The sequence below is a fragment of the Rhodnius prolixus genome, unplaced genomic scaffold (assembly GCF_049639745.1).
Source record: "Rhodnius prolixus isolate KJV_2025 unplaced genomic scaffold, Rpr scaffold_5, whole genome shotgun sequence".
Taxonomy (NCBI): domain Eukaryota; kingdom Metazoa; phylum Arthropoda; class Insecta; order Hemiptera; family Reduviidae; genus Rhodnius; species Rhodnius prolixus.
In genome coordinates, this window is record NW_027411624.1 from 13,242,722 (window position 1) to 13,255,085 (window position 12,364).

At 33.7% G+C, this 12,364-nt stretch overlaps 1 long non-coding RNA gene across 1 annotated transcript; it reads right to left on the reverse strand.

The window, feature by feature from the left end:
* Positions 1-516: 516 nt before the first annotated feature.
* On the reverse strand, positions 517-1,772 carry LOC141457737 (uncharacterized). The gene is made up of 3 exons (XR_012460508.1): positions 1,352-1,772; positions 790-984; positions 517-630 (listed from the first exon to the last, which is right to left on the reverse strand). It is a non-coding gene; the product is annotated as an uncharacterized lncRNA (long non-coding RNA).
* Positions 1,773-12,364: the final 10,592 nt, after the last annotated feature.

A 12,364-nucleotide genomic window follows, 5' to 3' on the forward strand; every position in this document is an offset into this window, starting at 1 on the left:
ACAAAGAAATAGACCGATCTGGCTGAAACTTGGTGTGTGTTCTTCCAAGAGATGCTACTAACTAAACATAACCTCGTTACGCGCCAGTAGTGCTATCTCTCTGACTTTGCACGGACTTTTCAAACGACCCTCGTATGTTATCTGTTCGCTCTGTAACTTCAGCAATTGGTCTTTAAATTTAATGTATCATGAGCATTGTTACAGTTGCCTGTGAATTTGAAAAATTGTTGAACGAATCTCTTGGGCGGCATTAATTAGCAAGCAATCATTTTGAATGTCAATTGAAAAATGTCTCTGTTGGTTTTGAAATGCGAGAACTGCACAGAATAATTCAAGCGACATTGACAACATGTTTACTAAAGCTTTGGTAATAACCTATTCTTCATCTTATAGTTTAGTGGTTATAATTTCTTACTGTACAAAATTTACTGAGCTGTAAATAATGCATAGAAGTGTGAACACGCAATCTTTAACGCATTAAAATTTAATGCATAAAGACATAAGAGATGTTCTCGTGTTCAGAAATCCTATGTATTTATTGTGAAAGCACAGAACTACGCTGCACAGGATTTATTCCAGAATTGCATTAACATTTTCTGTAATAGCAGAGCTTCTTTCATTTATCTGAAACTATAAATATTTTATGCATTAATCGCACAGAAAGAAATGTCCATTTTATAGTAAACTTTTGTAAATTTAGTGATTTATTTGATGATTATTCGTTGTATGCGAAACCATCATCAATTATACTTGATGTTTACGATCTGCAATGAAATTTTAGAGTTGAACCTGTTAGAACATGCTGAGAAAATTCCTTCATGTGTATAAAATATTAATCACAGTTAACAAAAAAGATTCGCCTATCGTAGACTGCTAGGTATGTTTGCATTTTTTGGAGCCTCATTTTCTTGATCATGTTGTGCTAAAATCCTGTCATCTTCCTCGGAGCAAGCGGCTCAATTTTCTATCTTGAAAGTTCTTTTTCTAAAATCAGAAAAAAAATAAGTAAAATAATGCTCATTTTTTTTCGGACCAGCTTAAGGTTTAAGTACCAATTTAGGTGTCGTGGACGGAAGCAACTTGCAAATATAAATAAATAAATAAAAATAAGTAATTTCTAGTCAAACTGGCCAAAATTTTCAATTTTTGCTTTTTTCTGATCTTCTACTTCCAAAACTAGCCGACCTGATGTGTATGATCCAACCTTGGCATGAAAATCGAACTGTGGATTTGATATTAAGGAATTTTCGGTAAATTTATTTTATTCATTTTAGTAGACGAATTTCGAAATTAAAAACAATATTAGAGATCCGACCTGTAAATTTCTCTAAAGTAACAAGTTATTACAAACCTGAAAGTTTCAAATAAAAACTTAGAAGTATCCTTTTCTCGATGAAGGGTAAAATACGCACATACTCCTCTTCTTTGAGAGCAATCTTTACTATTTATTTGCTTCTACATTAAACTGCTACAGATATTTCTTCTTACCCTTTAACCAGTTAAGCGTGTTTGACGTTCGACGTCTATACAAGTTGTGAAAAATATAAAATTGCCATCTATATATATAAAAATGAATGTGTGTCTGTTTGTTTGTACTCGATAGATTCAAAAACCATACATCCAATCGCCGTGAAAATTTGGGAAATTATTAGGTATATCCCCGGGAAGGTTTTTGCAAATTTTTTTTAAAACAGAGTTGGGGCTGTAGGTGCTCCCGAACAAATATTTTAAAAATATCAAAATAGCATTTAATTAGTAATATTTGTTGAAAGTGTAACCATGAAAACCATGAAAAACAGTTTTTTGCAATTATTAATACGAGAATAAATTATACCGAGGATGGTGGAAAATCCATTAAACTAAAAGTACTGAACAATACTATTGACGTTGATAATCGTTGGGTGGTACCATATTCTCCATTACTACTAAAAACGTATAACGCGCACATAAATGCTGGGTACTGCAATTCAGTGAAAGCTATAAAGTATATTTGCAAATATGTGAAGCGAAGGCAAAGGAAGCGATATGGCAGTGTTTGGAGAGGAAAATACAACTGCATCTAACGATGAAGTCACCCAATATCAACTGGGACGCTACATAAGTAGCAATGAGGCCGTATAGTGTATTTTATCATTTTCCATTCATGAGCGATATCCAACGGTTGTTCATTTAGCAGAAAATGGACAGCGTGTGTATTTTACATCAGAAAATATACGTGCAAGAGCAATGTCACCACCTCCAACAACATTAACTGAATTTTTCACATTATGTAGAAATGCTACCTTTGCAAGGACACTACTGTACTCTGAAGTAGGGATAATTTTATTGTTAATTTTCATTTCGATGTATTGTATACATTTGGTCATTAATAAATTATGTTTGAGGTATTAAAACTGCCTTTTTGTTAAACACAGCAACGTGTGAACGGATACAGCTAGTTAACTATAAAAACTCGAAATTTTAATAAAATACTACAAGAATATTATTTGGTGGGATGTTTCCTTTATCTTACCAATAGAACTGCGGTTGGAATCAGCCAAATGATAAGTGGTTGGTCTCATGTTTGGTCTCCGCATTAGAGATTGGGGAATTACGCACACAAATAGAAGCTCTCAACCCTTGTACAATGCCGTTTTTACCTTAGATAGAGGTACAGACCTCAGTACGAGCATGATTTCATTCAGCACAGAATTCAAAGCACTTTTCTTCCTTGTAAAAGCTCTTGCGTCCCTAGTTAACTAGAGCAATGCATACGTGAAGCATTGCAAGATTTTTTTTGAATGAGCACAGAATGCTCTGGTAATCTCAAGCCCCAGAGAGATTGCAGAAAAAGTCACTTGCAGTGACTATTAAGGACGTTGTAAACTTTTGGTTGTTTTGCCCTGCGTTCGACGTGTATACACGTCATTGTCTGATTTTAATTCTGCACGCTGTGGGGGGGGGGGGTTAAAACTAAATTCCACGCTTAACTGGTTAATCCCAGTTATGGCCATCAATTTCTCTTCTTATTGTGAAAGAGCGGAGATGGTTATTTTTCTCTGTTAAAGTAGGGACGCCATAGTACCTGAAGATTTGCGCTTCATTTAGACTTTCACATTGTCAATTAGCATGTGAATTAGTAGGATCTATCAATGCTTCACATTTGTTGAGAAACTGGAGTTGTCTAGCCAATAATATTTGTGGGCCAAACTATTTGTTTGTTTTAATTTTAATATTAAATTTTACAAAGTTCACAGAACGCGCTATGGAAATGTAGACATTTTGTTGGAAAAGGTCACCGAAATAGCTTTCGCGTATATTTACATTATTTATTCCTAATCTTTGTTGAAAAGAAGACGCTGGTTAATAATGATGGAGAAATATTTATGTAAAAACAAGGTTTCAAAATTTTACAATAATTATAATAACTTAACTATCTCTGTTATTCCTAGATTTCTGTTACGAAATCTGTTCTAAATAATTGGCATTAAACGAGCTTTAAATTTAAAAAAAAATCTCTTGCATTTTCTTTACAAATTAAAACGAAGATCTGTAATAAAAAATAAAGTATTAAAAATAGCTAATAAAAATAATAAATTAGCTAAATAAATTAAGATGTATCAATATTTTATTAAATTAAAGAGACTAACACGTACAACGGAGCCGAGAGTATTTATGGGCGAATGAGCTTTAACACGATTATGTAATAACTCAATGCGAAACCTTTAAAATAAGGAAAATATTTTACACTAATTAGAATGAGTTTGGTGTTACATCCGCCAGAAGGGGGCTTCCTCCGAAGGCCTATTATAACAACGTGTTAATATTTAGGTTCTCTTTATTTTCAGATCGTGTATCTACTTATTACAAGTATTGCTTGTCAACTTCTGTCCAACGAGAAAACAAGGTAAGAATTATGATTTTAAAAAAAAATCAATTATCGATGTTTTGCTTTTAAAATAATATTTATGGTAGACACAAAACCTATAATGAATACCATAATTGTTACTACTTACAAATGAGCCTTTTGGCGTAGAGGGAATAAAGAAGCCATCCGTTGTTGAGACTCCAGTAGTGTCCAGAACCTTCATAGCCTAGGATATCGTTAGGCCACTTCCTTTTCAGTCTTCTTCTTTGTGGTAATGTGGATTTGCTTCTTCTGTTTTTACTGTGAGAGAATTAAAGGACCTAAGTTCAAGATTAAGTACTGAAAACTTGGTAAAGTGCCTCAATTATATGTCCTAAATGTTGGGACTGAAAGGTCTGCATTCTCGTGATGATTTATTTCATTCGTTCAGCACGCACGATTGCCTATCCCTGGCCGGTTTCAAAACTTCATCCTTGGACATTATCCTGCTCTGAGGACCAAACCACGCTTTCAGTTGGTCTCTATACTATTAAGGTTGGAAGATTTTAGCATATTTCCATACCATATAAATTCAGTCACATAGATCTACCCGTATTTATAGACTTGTAAATTAATATTTGGCAGAGATTGTCATTTGTTTTCCTTCCAGAAATCAAGTTAGTCGTCGAAATCAATGTTTTTAAGTCTAAATGAAGTTTAAGTAAAGCCCTAGGTAACGAGTCTTCTGTGAGTTGAGGACAGTTGTACGAAGGGTTGATCGTCAAAAAACTGCACGAAAAAGCGTACCGTTGATGAAAAACACCCAACTTTGACAATTTTTTTCTCTTTTTCTATAAAAGATAAAATTCCCAAATTTTCTTTAAAATGTAGAGCAAATCCTCCTTTATGACTGCATTTTTTTTTTTTTTGCAACAACCAGATCTAATAGATTTTGGAGAAAAAAGTTGCTGAAAATGAGCAAAAACAGCATTTTCAGAAAATGTTCTTCTTCTTGTTACCTTTTTTGTAAACTGCGTAGCGCCTAAACGCGTGAACCGATTTTCATGAATGAGGTGTCATTCGATTCAGAATTTTATGTAGATGTGCCTTTTGGGGGGTCTCGATGCTGTACATTGAATGGGAGAGGAGTTAGCCTCCTTTATGTAAGGCCCCCTCCAAAATTATTTCTACTAATTACTCTGTAAATCTTGGCCCGATTTTGATGATTAGATATAAAGTTTCTTTAAAAAAAAGAAAAAGTACGCACAAATTGAGTAATAATACTGAATATTAATTAGGATGCATCAGCCACAAGCTAGAGGGTTTTTTTGGGAAAACCTAAATTTTCTAACAAAATTTAATTGTAATGATCAAAATATGATTAAACACTTCTACTTCTACACAGAAAATGAATACATGCATTCTTTAATCTAAAAATTTAGATATAAGTTTAGTTTAGATCAGGAGATGACCTGATCAGCTTAAGTGACAGCTACCCGGAGTTTTACAACACGTTATTTAGGAGGTAACAGAGATTAAAGGTATTTAGTTCGGCTCAGAATATTTAAAGCAACCCTTAGCTTATTCATCTACTCAAAACTATGGAAGTCTCACTACATTGTATTTGATCATACAAAACTAATTTAATGGGAAATTTAGGTGAACACCTTGTTACTAGTTGTCAAAGTTAATTGTTCAATAAAGTTGAGGTTAATACCTTATATTTCATACCGTAAAGTCATTCAAACTTTATTAAGTGGTTATAAATGACAATATCAGGTAGGGGTTCGGTTCGTTTCTTCTTGACGACCAGCCTCAGATTCACTATATTAGCTGTGCTATACTCCTCTTCATAAAGGCTATATTCTAGCACGATGGAGAGGTTTTGGTCCTTAAAATCAATGTATACTTAGCCTGCGTAAGGATTACGCTGTTCCTAGCAAGACACTTGCGTAGTTTATGAACTAAATCATTTTTGTATAACCACTCTTGGGTGAGCTATTACCTTCACACGACAGAATAACGTATTATTTAAACATCAATAAATTTTTTTTATTACCCTACTTGAAATCATTTATAAAGCTTTAAAAGTTTTAATTGCATTTTATTACCTATTACTTGCACAAATAAGCTTCTAAATCACCATAAGGAGGAGCTGTGGTTTAAATTAACTTCTGACTTAAACTCCGCAAATGTATCACTTTATTGCTTAGGGAAATTAATTGTTGACTTCGCGGATGATCTTAACACGCAGAAGATTCGCCCTAAAACAACTTTCGACCACCGAATTTTCAATAGCCTGCGTTTCCTTCTGAAGTAATATATGCTTTCTTTCTAAACTTTATTTCCTGAACTTATCGCTATTAGTTTTCTAAATACATGAAGTTTAAATAATGAAAGATGTGAAAAAAATTGAAATAAATATCTCTTTAAAAGTACCAAAAACTTGCGTGAGAGTTGTGCTTATTTCTGCTTTGATCGGAGAAATATAAATCAGAAGTTTCTTTAAAAGCTCCGAGCAAAAACAGCCTCAGCGGTCATTAAAGAAAATAAAATAAAACTTTATCATTTAATCAGAAATTATTTACTTAAAATAAATGATGACGATGTTTTTTTTGGCTAGACAAGAAACTGTTAACAAATTTTTAGCCTAAAAAAAAAAGTATTTTTGAGAGAGAAATTCACGTTAAATTCGAGTTAGCAGGATATAACATGATTGTAGCTCCATCCACTTTAAAGACAATTATATATGACATAAATTATTTGGTATTAACTGATTTACAACTGCCAACTAAATCATTTTATAAACTGAGTCAGCAGAAACCATTACGGCATGTTGCTGGATAATCTAATGAGCGACACCCATTATGGAATATATGTCGTTAAAATTACGTATTTATTTTAAAATTGTTGAGAGAGATATTTTTAAAATAACTCAAATTTTATAGATAATTGTCTTCTCTAAAATATTTACTATATTCATTATATTATTGATCTACTAGTAATTAATCTTGAGTCATATTAATATAGAATTAGACACATTAATTGATTAGATTAGATCATAGACAAAGTTGAAACAATATTCACAGTTTTTACTAGACAAAAGATGAGAACAGTTTTTACAGTCGTTTTTGGACACTACAATTATTGAAGAACTTTGGCCTCTTCAACCATTTGTAGACACCCGCCTGACAATCTTCGTCTTTTGTCCACCATTTTCTTACTCTCATCTTTTGGGAAGTCCTCGTCGACGTTTTGCATCCATGAAACTCTTAGCATTCCTTTTAGTCTCTGTTCGCTGAGCTTGCCATTTCTTTTTATGTTTTTTGCGAAGCCAGTTCAGTCTTTTTCTATTGATGTATTTACTAGTGTCAGCGACGATAGACTTTTGATTTATATCTGTTTGGGTGACTCTTTTAATTTTCGTTTTTTTCAAAATTTTGTTTTCCCATACCAAAGGGACTATTTCTATTTCTTGGTTGAATTTATGTCCCATTTTTCCACTGTTACTGTAGTTCCATTTCCAACTTCGGGCGACCTTATTTGTATATTCCAGTTCTGCTACAGATATCGTTAGTTAGAGCCAAATTACAATAATTTGTAGGTCATACTAGCTAATATTTCCCATTTTTTCATTCGTTTTTGTATTCTATTTCCTTAATATGTTTACTCCAGCTCTGCTATCAAAATCGTTGGTCACAGTCAAAACACATTAATTTGCTGGTCATACTACTTAATATTTCTTTTCTTTTTAGTATTCATTTTTATTAGTTAATAGCAAAGTGTTTGTGAAAGCTGTCTATTAGCCCAAATTTAATTGACTAAATTTTAGTACTAAATGGTAAAATAATTCACAGTGTTCAAATTTCTGATTAATAGTAATTCTTTTAAATTATCAACTAATAAAATAAAGAGAAACCAAATTAATCTGCCAACAAGTGCATTATTGTTAAAGTGCACTTTAAACATACATATGCAAGTAAAACAGTAAAAGAACAGGTAAAAAAAAAAAGACCAAAACGGAAAGATTTAATACTAAGGCTGCCGCATACCATTAATAGCCGTTTAGAAGCCTCTAAAGAGCTGGCAACATCTTGTTAGGAGGGCCTCAACCTTTCTGGAAGGTCGATACGAAATTAGTTTAGACTCAAACGTAAATAGACCGACTGAACATAATTCTAGAAGTGTAATTCTTATCCAAATTCTTTAACTTTCACTTTTATTAAACGGGCATTAATTGAAGTGTTGCGGAGGTTAGTTGTTGGTCACCTATTCTAAATGATGGATACTTGGACAGACAGACATGGTTATCAAGCAATGCAGCCTTGAAAGAGTAACTGAAACTGTGGCACACAACATAGGGTAACTCGCGGGTTTTTGGAAACAAGATTGAGAATGTTCTTCATATGATCGAATTAGAGAGGGATTGGTCCTGATTGATTCGAGAAGATGGGGCAAGTTTTGAGAAAACCACCAATCGGTTGCCCTACTAATCGTAATACTTAAAAAAAAAAAACTTACATTGTGAACTTAAGTTGCAGTGGTAAACTTAATTCACTTAACTTCATCCAGAATAATTTAAAATAGAGAACTAACTATTTAAAACTCCTGTACTGACCTTTAAAATCAATTTTACATCCAGAAGATCAGTAAGTGGAAAGATACATTCAATAGCTGGGAAAGCCTTCCATCAAGGAAAACGAAGACATTTTCTGGACAATGGAATTCAAGATCGCTCCTCGAGAAGTTAATGTGGCCATCTTTCAGAAGTTCAGTTTAACATTAGAGCTAGTTTTGGCTGGGATATTATTAAATATTTCTGAATTAAATGATTAAAAAAAACACTTTCATTCTGAATTGTTTAAAGCATTAATTCTTGTATCTTTGTTATATTTCTAACCAAAATCTCTAAAAGTACCACTACATCTCAAATATTAACTTTACATATCTTATATAAATAGCGTCTAATGTTATTTTCAGGGTTTTGTGGGCTATTATTGACGTAGATCCTGTGCCATTTTGATTAAATAATACTGTGCAATTACATGTTCTATAAATATACGTAATACAGACTATTTCTTAAAAAAAACAAATATTATTTTGATACAGAATACTTCAAAATGGAAATATCTGATGAAAACAAAATCCTACGGCCACAATACTTCCCCTTTAGAGTTGCAAGAGGAGATTAATATTAGCGTAGTTTTTTTTTATTTAAATTATTAATAAATTGAATTTCAACCCAACTAAGTTTACAAAGTAATGTCTTCCTTCAGCAGAGGGTTAATAATTTGTAAGAATTAACTTAAAAAACTGAAATATTAATGGCAGATTCGCGTATTTAATCAATGTTTACATGTTTCTGTAATGATCAGTAGTTGGTGGTAGTTACTAATCATGATTAGTAGTAGAGCTGCTGTACTCCCAGCTAAACTCTTAAACTAATGCTAACGTTTAATCCTTGATTTATCCCAGCTAGGATGTTCTAGGCTGTGTGTGGAGAGTTCTGTTACAGAATGTCTGTCCGCTCGATGGGTCAGCATGCGACACTGCTAATCTCCACGTCCAGTTTGCTTCCATCCTATTTTTCAAACACACCTCAACTCATCCACAGATACCTTCAACGTACAGACACACACACATACAATCTACTCATACCATTCTCTTAATATTATGGTCACCAGTCTTGGTCGCTTCTATTTTTTTTTTTTTTTGTAGTTGGGTCATCCCTAAATGAAAAAGCTTGGCCCTCTTATCACTAGCCACCGGACTTTGAATCCATCCTACCCTCTTTCTGCAGTAGCATTCATCACCGCGACAACCGGTTTAACTCTGCGGGTCCTGTGTGTTTGTGTGCAGAATGGGTGAGAGGTTATGGGACATGTGACTCTCTCTGGCTAGCATTAATTCCCAAAAGGACAGCTCTGCCGTTAGCTTATTGTCCACGTTCGCATGCTTCTCTTCCCTTCCTAGCAAGGTCGTTTATTTTATTTTTTGTTTCATTTACTTTCGTTTTTCTGTTTATTTTTGTCTTCTATTTCTTTTTTTTATTTCAAATAAAAAGTTTTTCTCTGGATAAACGAAATAAGTCAGAGCAGTTAGGTTTCTTCAAGCGATTCCTAAGTACTATCATTTGGTATCTAATGTCACAGATTTTATAAAACTGCCTAAATTAAATAGTATTATTCCAGCAAGGGCTGAAAAACGCGACGGTTCCGTGACTTTAAGGCTCTTATCCTAATTCCTTTCCCCTAATTAAGAAAAAAGAATCCCTTTAAGCCCTTTTATCAGTCTAAAGGAGATTTCATCTTAGGCCCTCCTTGGGATAGTACAGTAATGAAGTGTTATATTTGCCTAGAGCCACCAAATCTCGGCCAGATGCTGCTATCCGAATCCTTTGTACCCTCTCTGACTGGTATTGTAGTATAGGGGTCGGCCAAATGTGGCACATTGGATTTTTACAAGTGGCGCAAGCAGAATCAACAGATAAGTCCAAGTTCCAAGCTGATCTTGATCCAAAAAACAGTGGTCCAGAGTTATCTTCACCAAACGAGACTCTCTGGCAGATATGGCACCATCATATGCGATCATCTTGTGATACAAGAAATCATATTTTGACTTCATTAAACTAGCGTAAATAAATTAATTTAACTACGTGATAAAGTTATTGCCATTCCTCATTAAGCGAAACAGTTTCTATCATTATCTCTACTTACCAACCCTATTATTACTAAGAATACCTAAAAACCGGAAAACCACCAGTGGTCCGCAAGAACTAAAATATGGTCCGCGAAACGCTTAACCTTTTTTAAAATAATAATATATTTATTTGACATGCGGCCGCGTGTGCGGCGATGGCGCGGTGAATGGGACGTCGATCGCCTAAACAAGTCCAGGAATCAACTAAAAGCAAACGATGATGTGCGTGTCGCTTTGAGCAGTCTCATCAATCCCAGGATTACCCATCTTGTTAGGAAAATGAAATGCAAGCTCAAAAAGCACATTAATATAACTGAAAACATAATCACAATGTTAATTGAAGTTAATTTTTAAAATCTAAAAGTAGTTTATTGTGACATTGAACCTTGTGGGTCCCTGCTAACAAAAAAAAAAATATTAAAATGGTCCCTGGTCTTAAATAGGTTGGGAACCACTGGTCTAGAATAATCATGGCCGTTCCGGCATAACTTCGTCTTCCCTAAATCTCTCTTCCATCGTTTCTGTCACTCCTATTGCAATCCTCAAACCTCATTCTGTTTAGTAAAGTGGTAAAAAAAAAGTACGTCCAACTACCAATTAGGTGTCGTGGACGGAGGCGACTAGCAAACATACTTTACTGTAAACTTCTTTTATTAACCATTAAATAAAATCCAAGGCCTAAGACCGGGGGAATCGAACCCAGTACCACTATACATATTAGCTTTATAGGTCTCGCCTCTAACCGCACGGCTACCGTGGCACCTAACCTCATTCTGTCTAACTCATAGTGTTTTTTTGTGTAAACACTGCTCCAACCCTTTTATCAGTCAAGACACTTCTAGGATGAGTCATGGTCTCAGCATACTCTATTATAGAGAAAAGAAAATTCTTTGGAAAAACTATTATTCCACATAATTTGGATGCCTAATGAGTAGAGTTTTCCTTGATGGTTAGATTCTTAGCTTTTCATTGTCTAAATATAAGATAGAGTTCGTGTATCCCCATTTCGCTGTATTGCATTTTTCCCCATTTATATCCAAGCCCTTCCTCTAGTTACCCGCGTTATCTTTGCATATTTCGTTAAGAATATGTGGATTAGTGTTTATTCTAAAACCCCAGCCTTCCAACGAATTTTCTCAGTCTTATGGTTAGTTGATTAAAGACAAAATCCAATGAGTGGGTTGTAGATTACGCATTAAGAAAAAACACTCTTAAAATTTAGTTATACAGTCGAACCTCTCAATAACGGACACTGGCGGGAGAAAGCAAAGTGGCCGCTGTTTGGAGGTGGTCGTTAGAAGGAGGTTGGCAAGTTTCATAATGAAAAAATATTGATTTTTTCCAAAGATCTATTTAAAAATTGTTTATTATTAATAGATTTAAAAACGTACATAATTGCATAATTATTTAGCTAAACGATATGCATCAAATTTTTCTTAATTATCCAAAAATGTATCTGAAAACTACATATTAATGACTTATTTAATAATTTTTATAACAATTTTTATAATAATCATCACATTTATTCATAACAATAATAATTTATGGTAAAATTACCAACAGACTATCATCTATTATTAGAAAAATAGAAGAAACCTTTCGGCAAGTTGACGATGGCTCGATTTGGTTTTTGCAAAATCTTCCAACACATTTATTTTCTCTTCTAGAGTTAACCACTTTCGTTTGAGAGACATATCGGAAAAAATAATATTGTTCGTCCAAAGTAATATTGAAAAATGATTAAAATGGTACAAGATGTATGGAGCTTATATAAGAAACTTTAGGAAAAACCAGAAAAAAAACAAAAACTTGAGAGGGGATAATTCTTTTTATCACCGC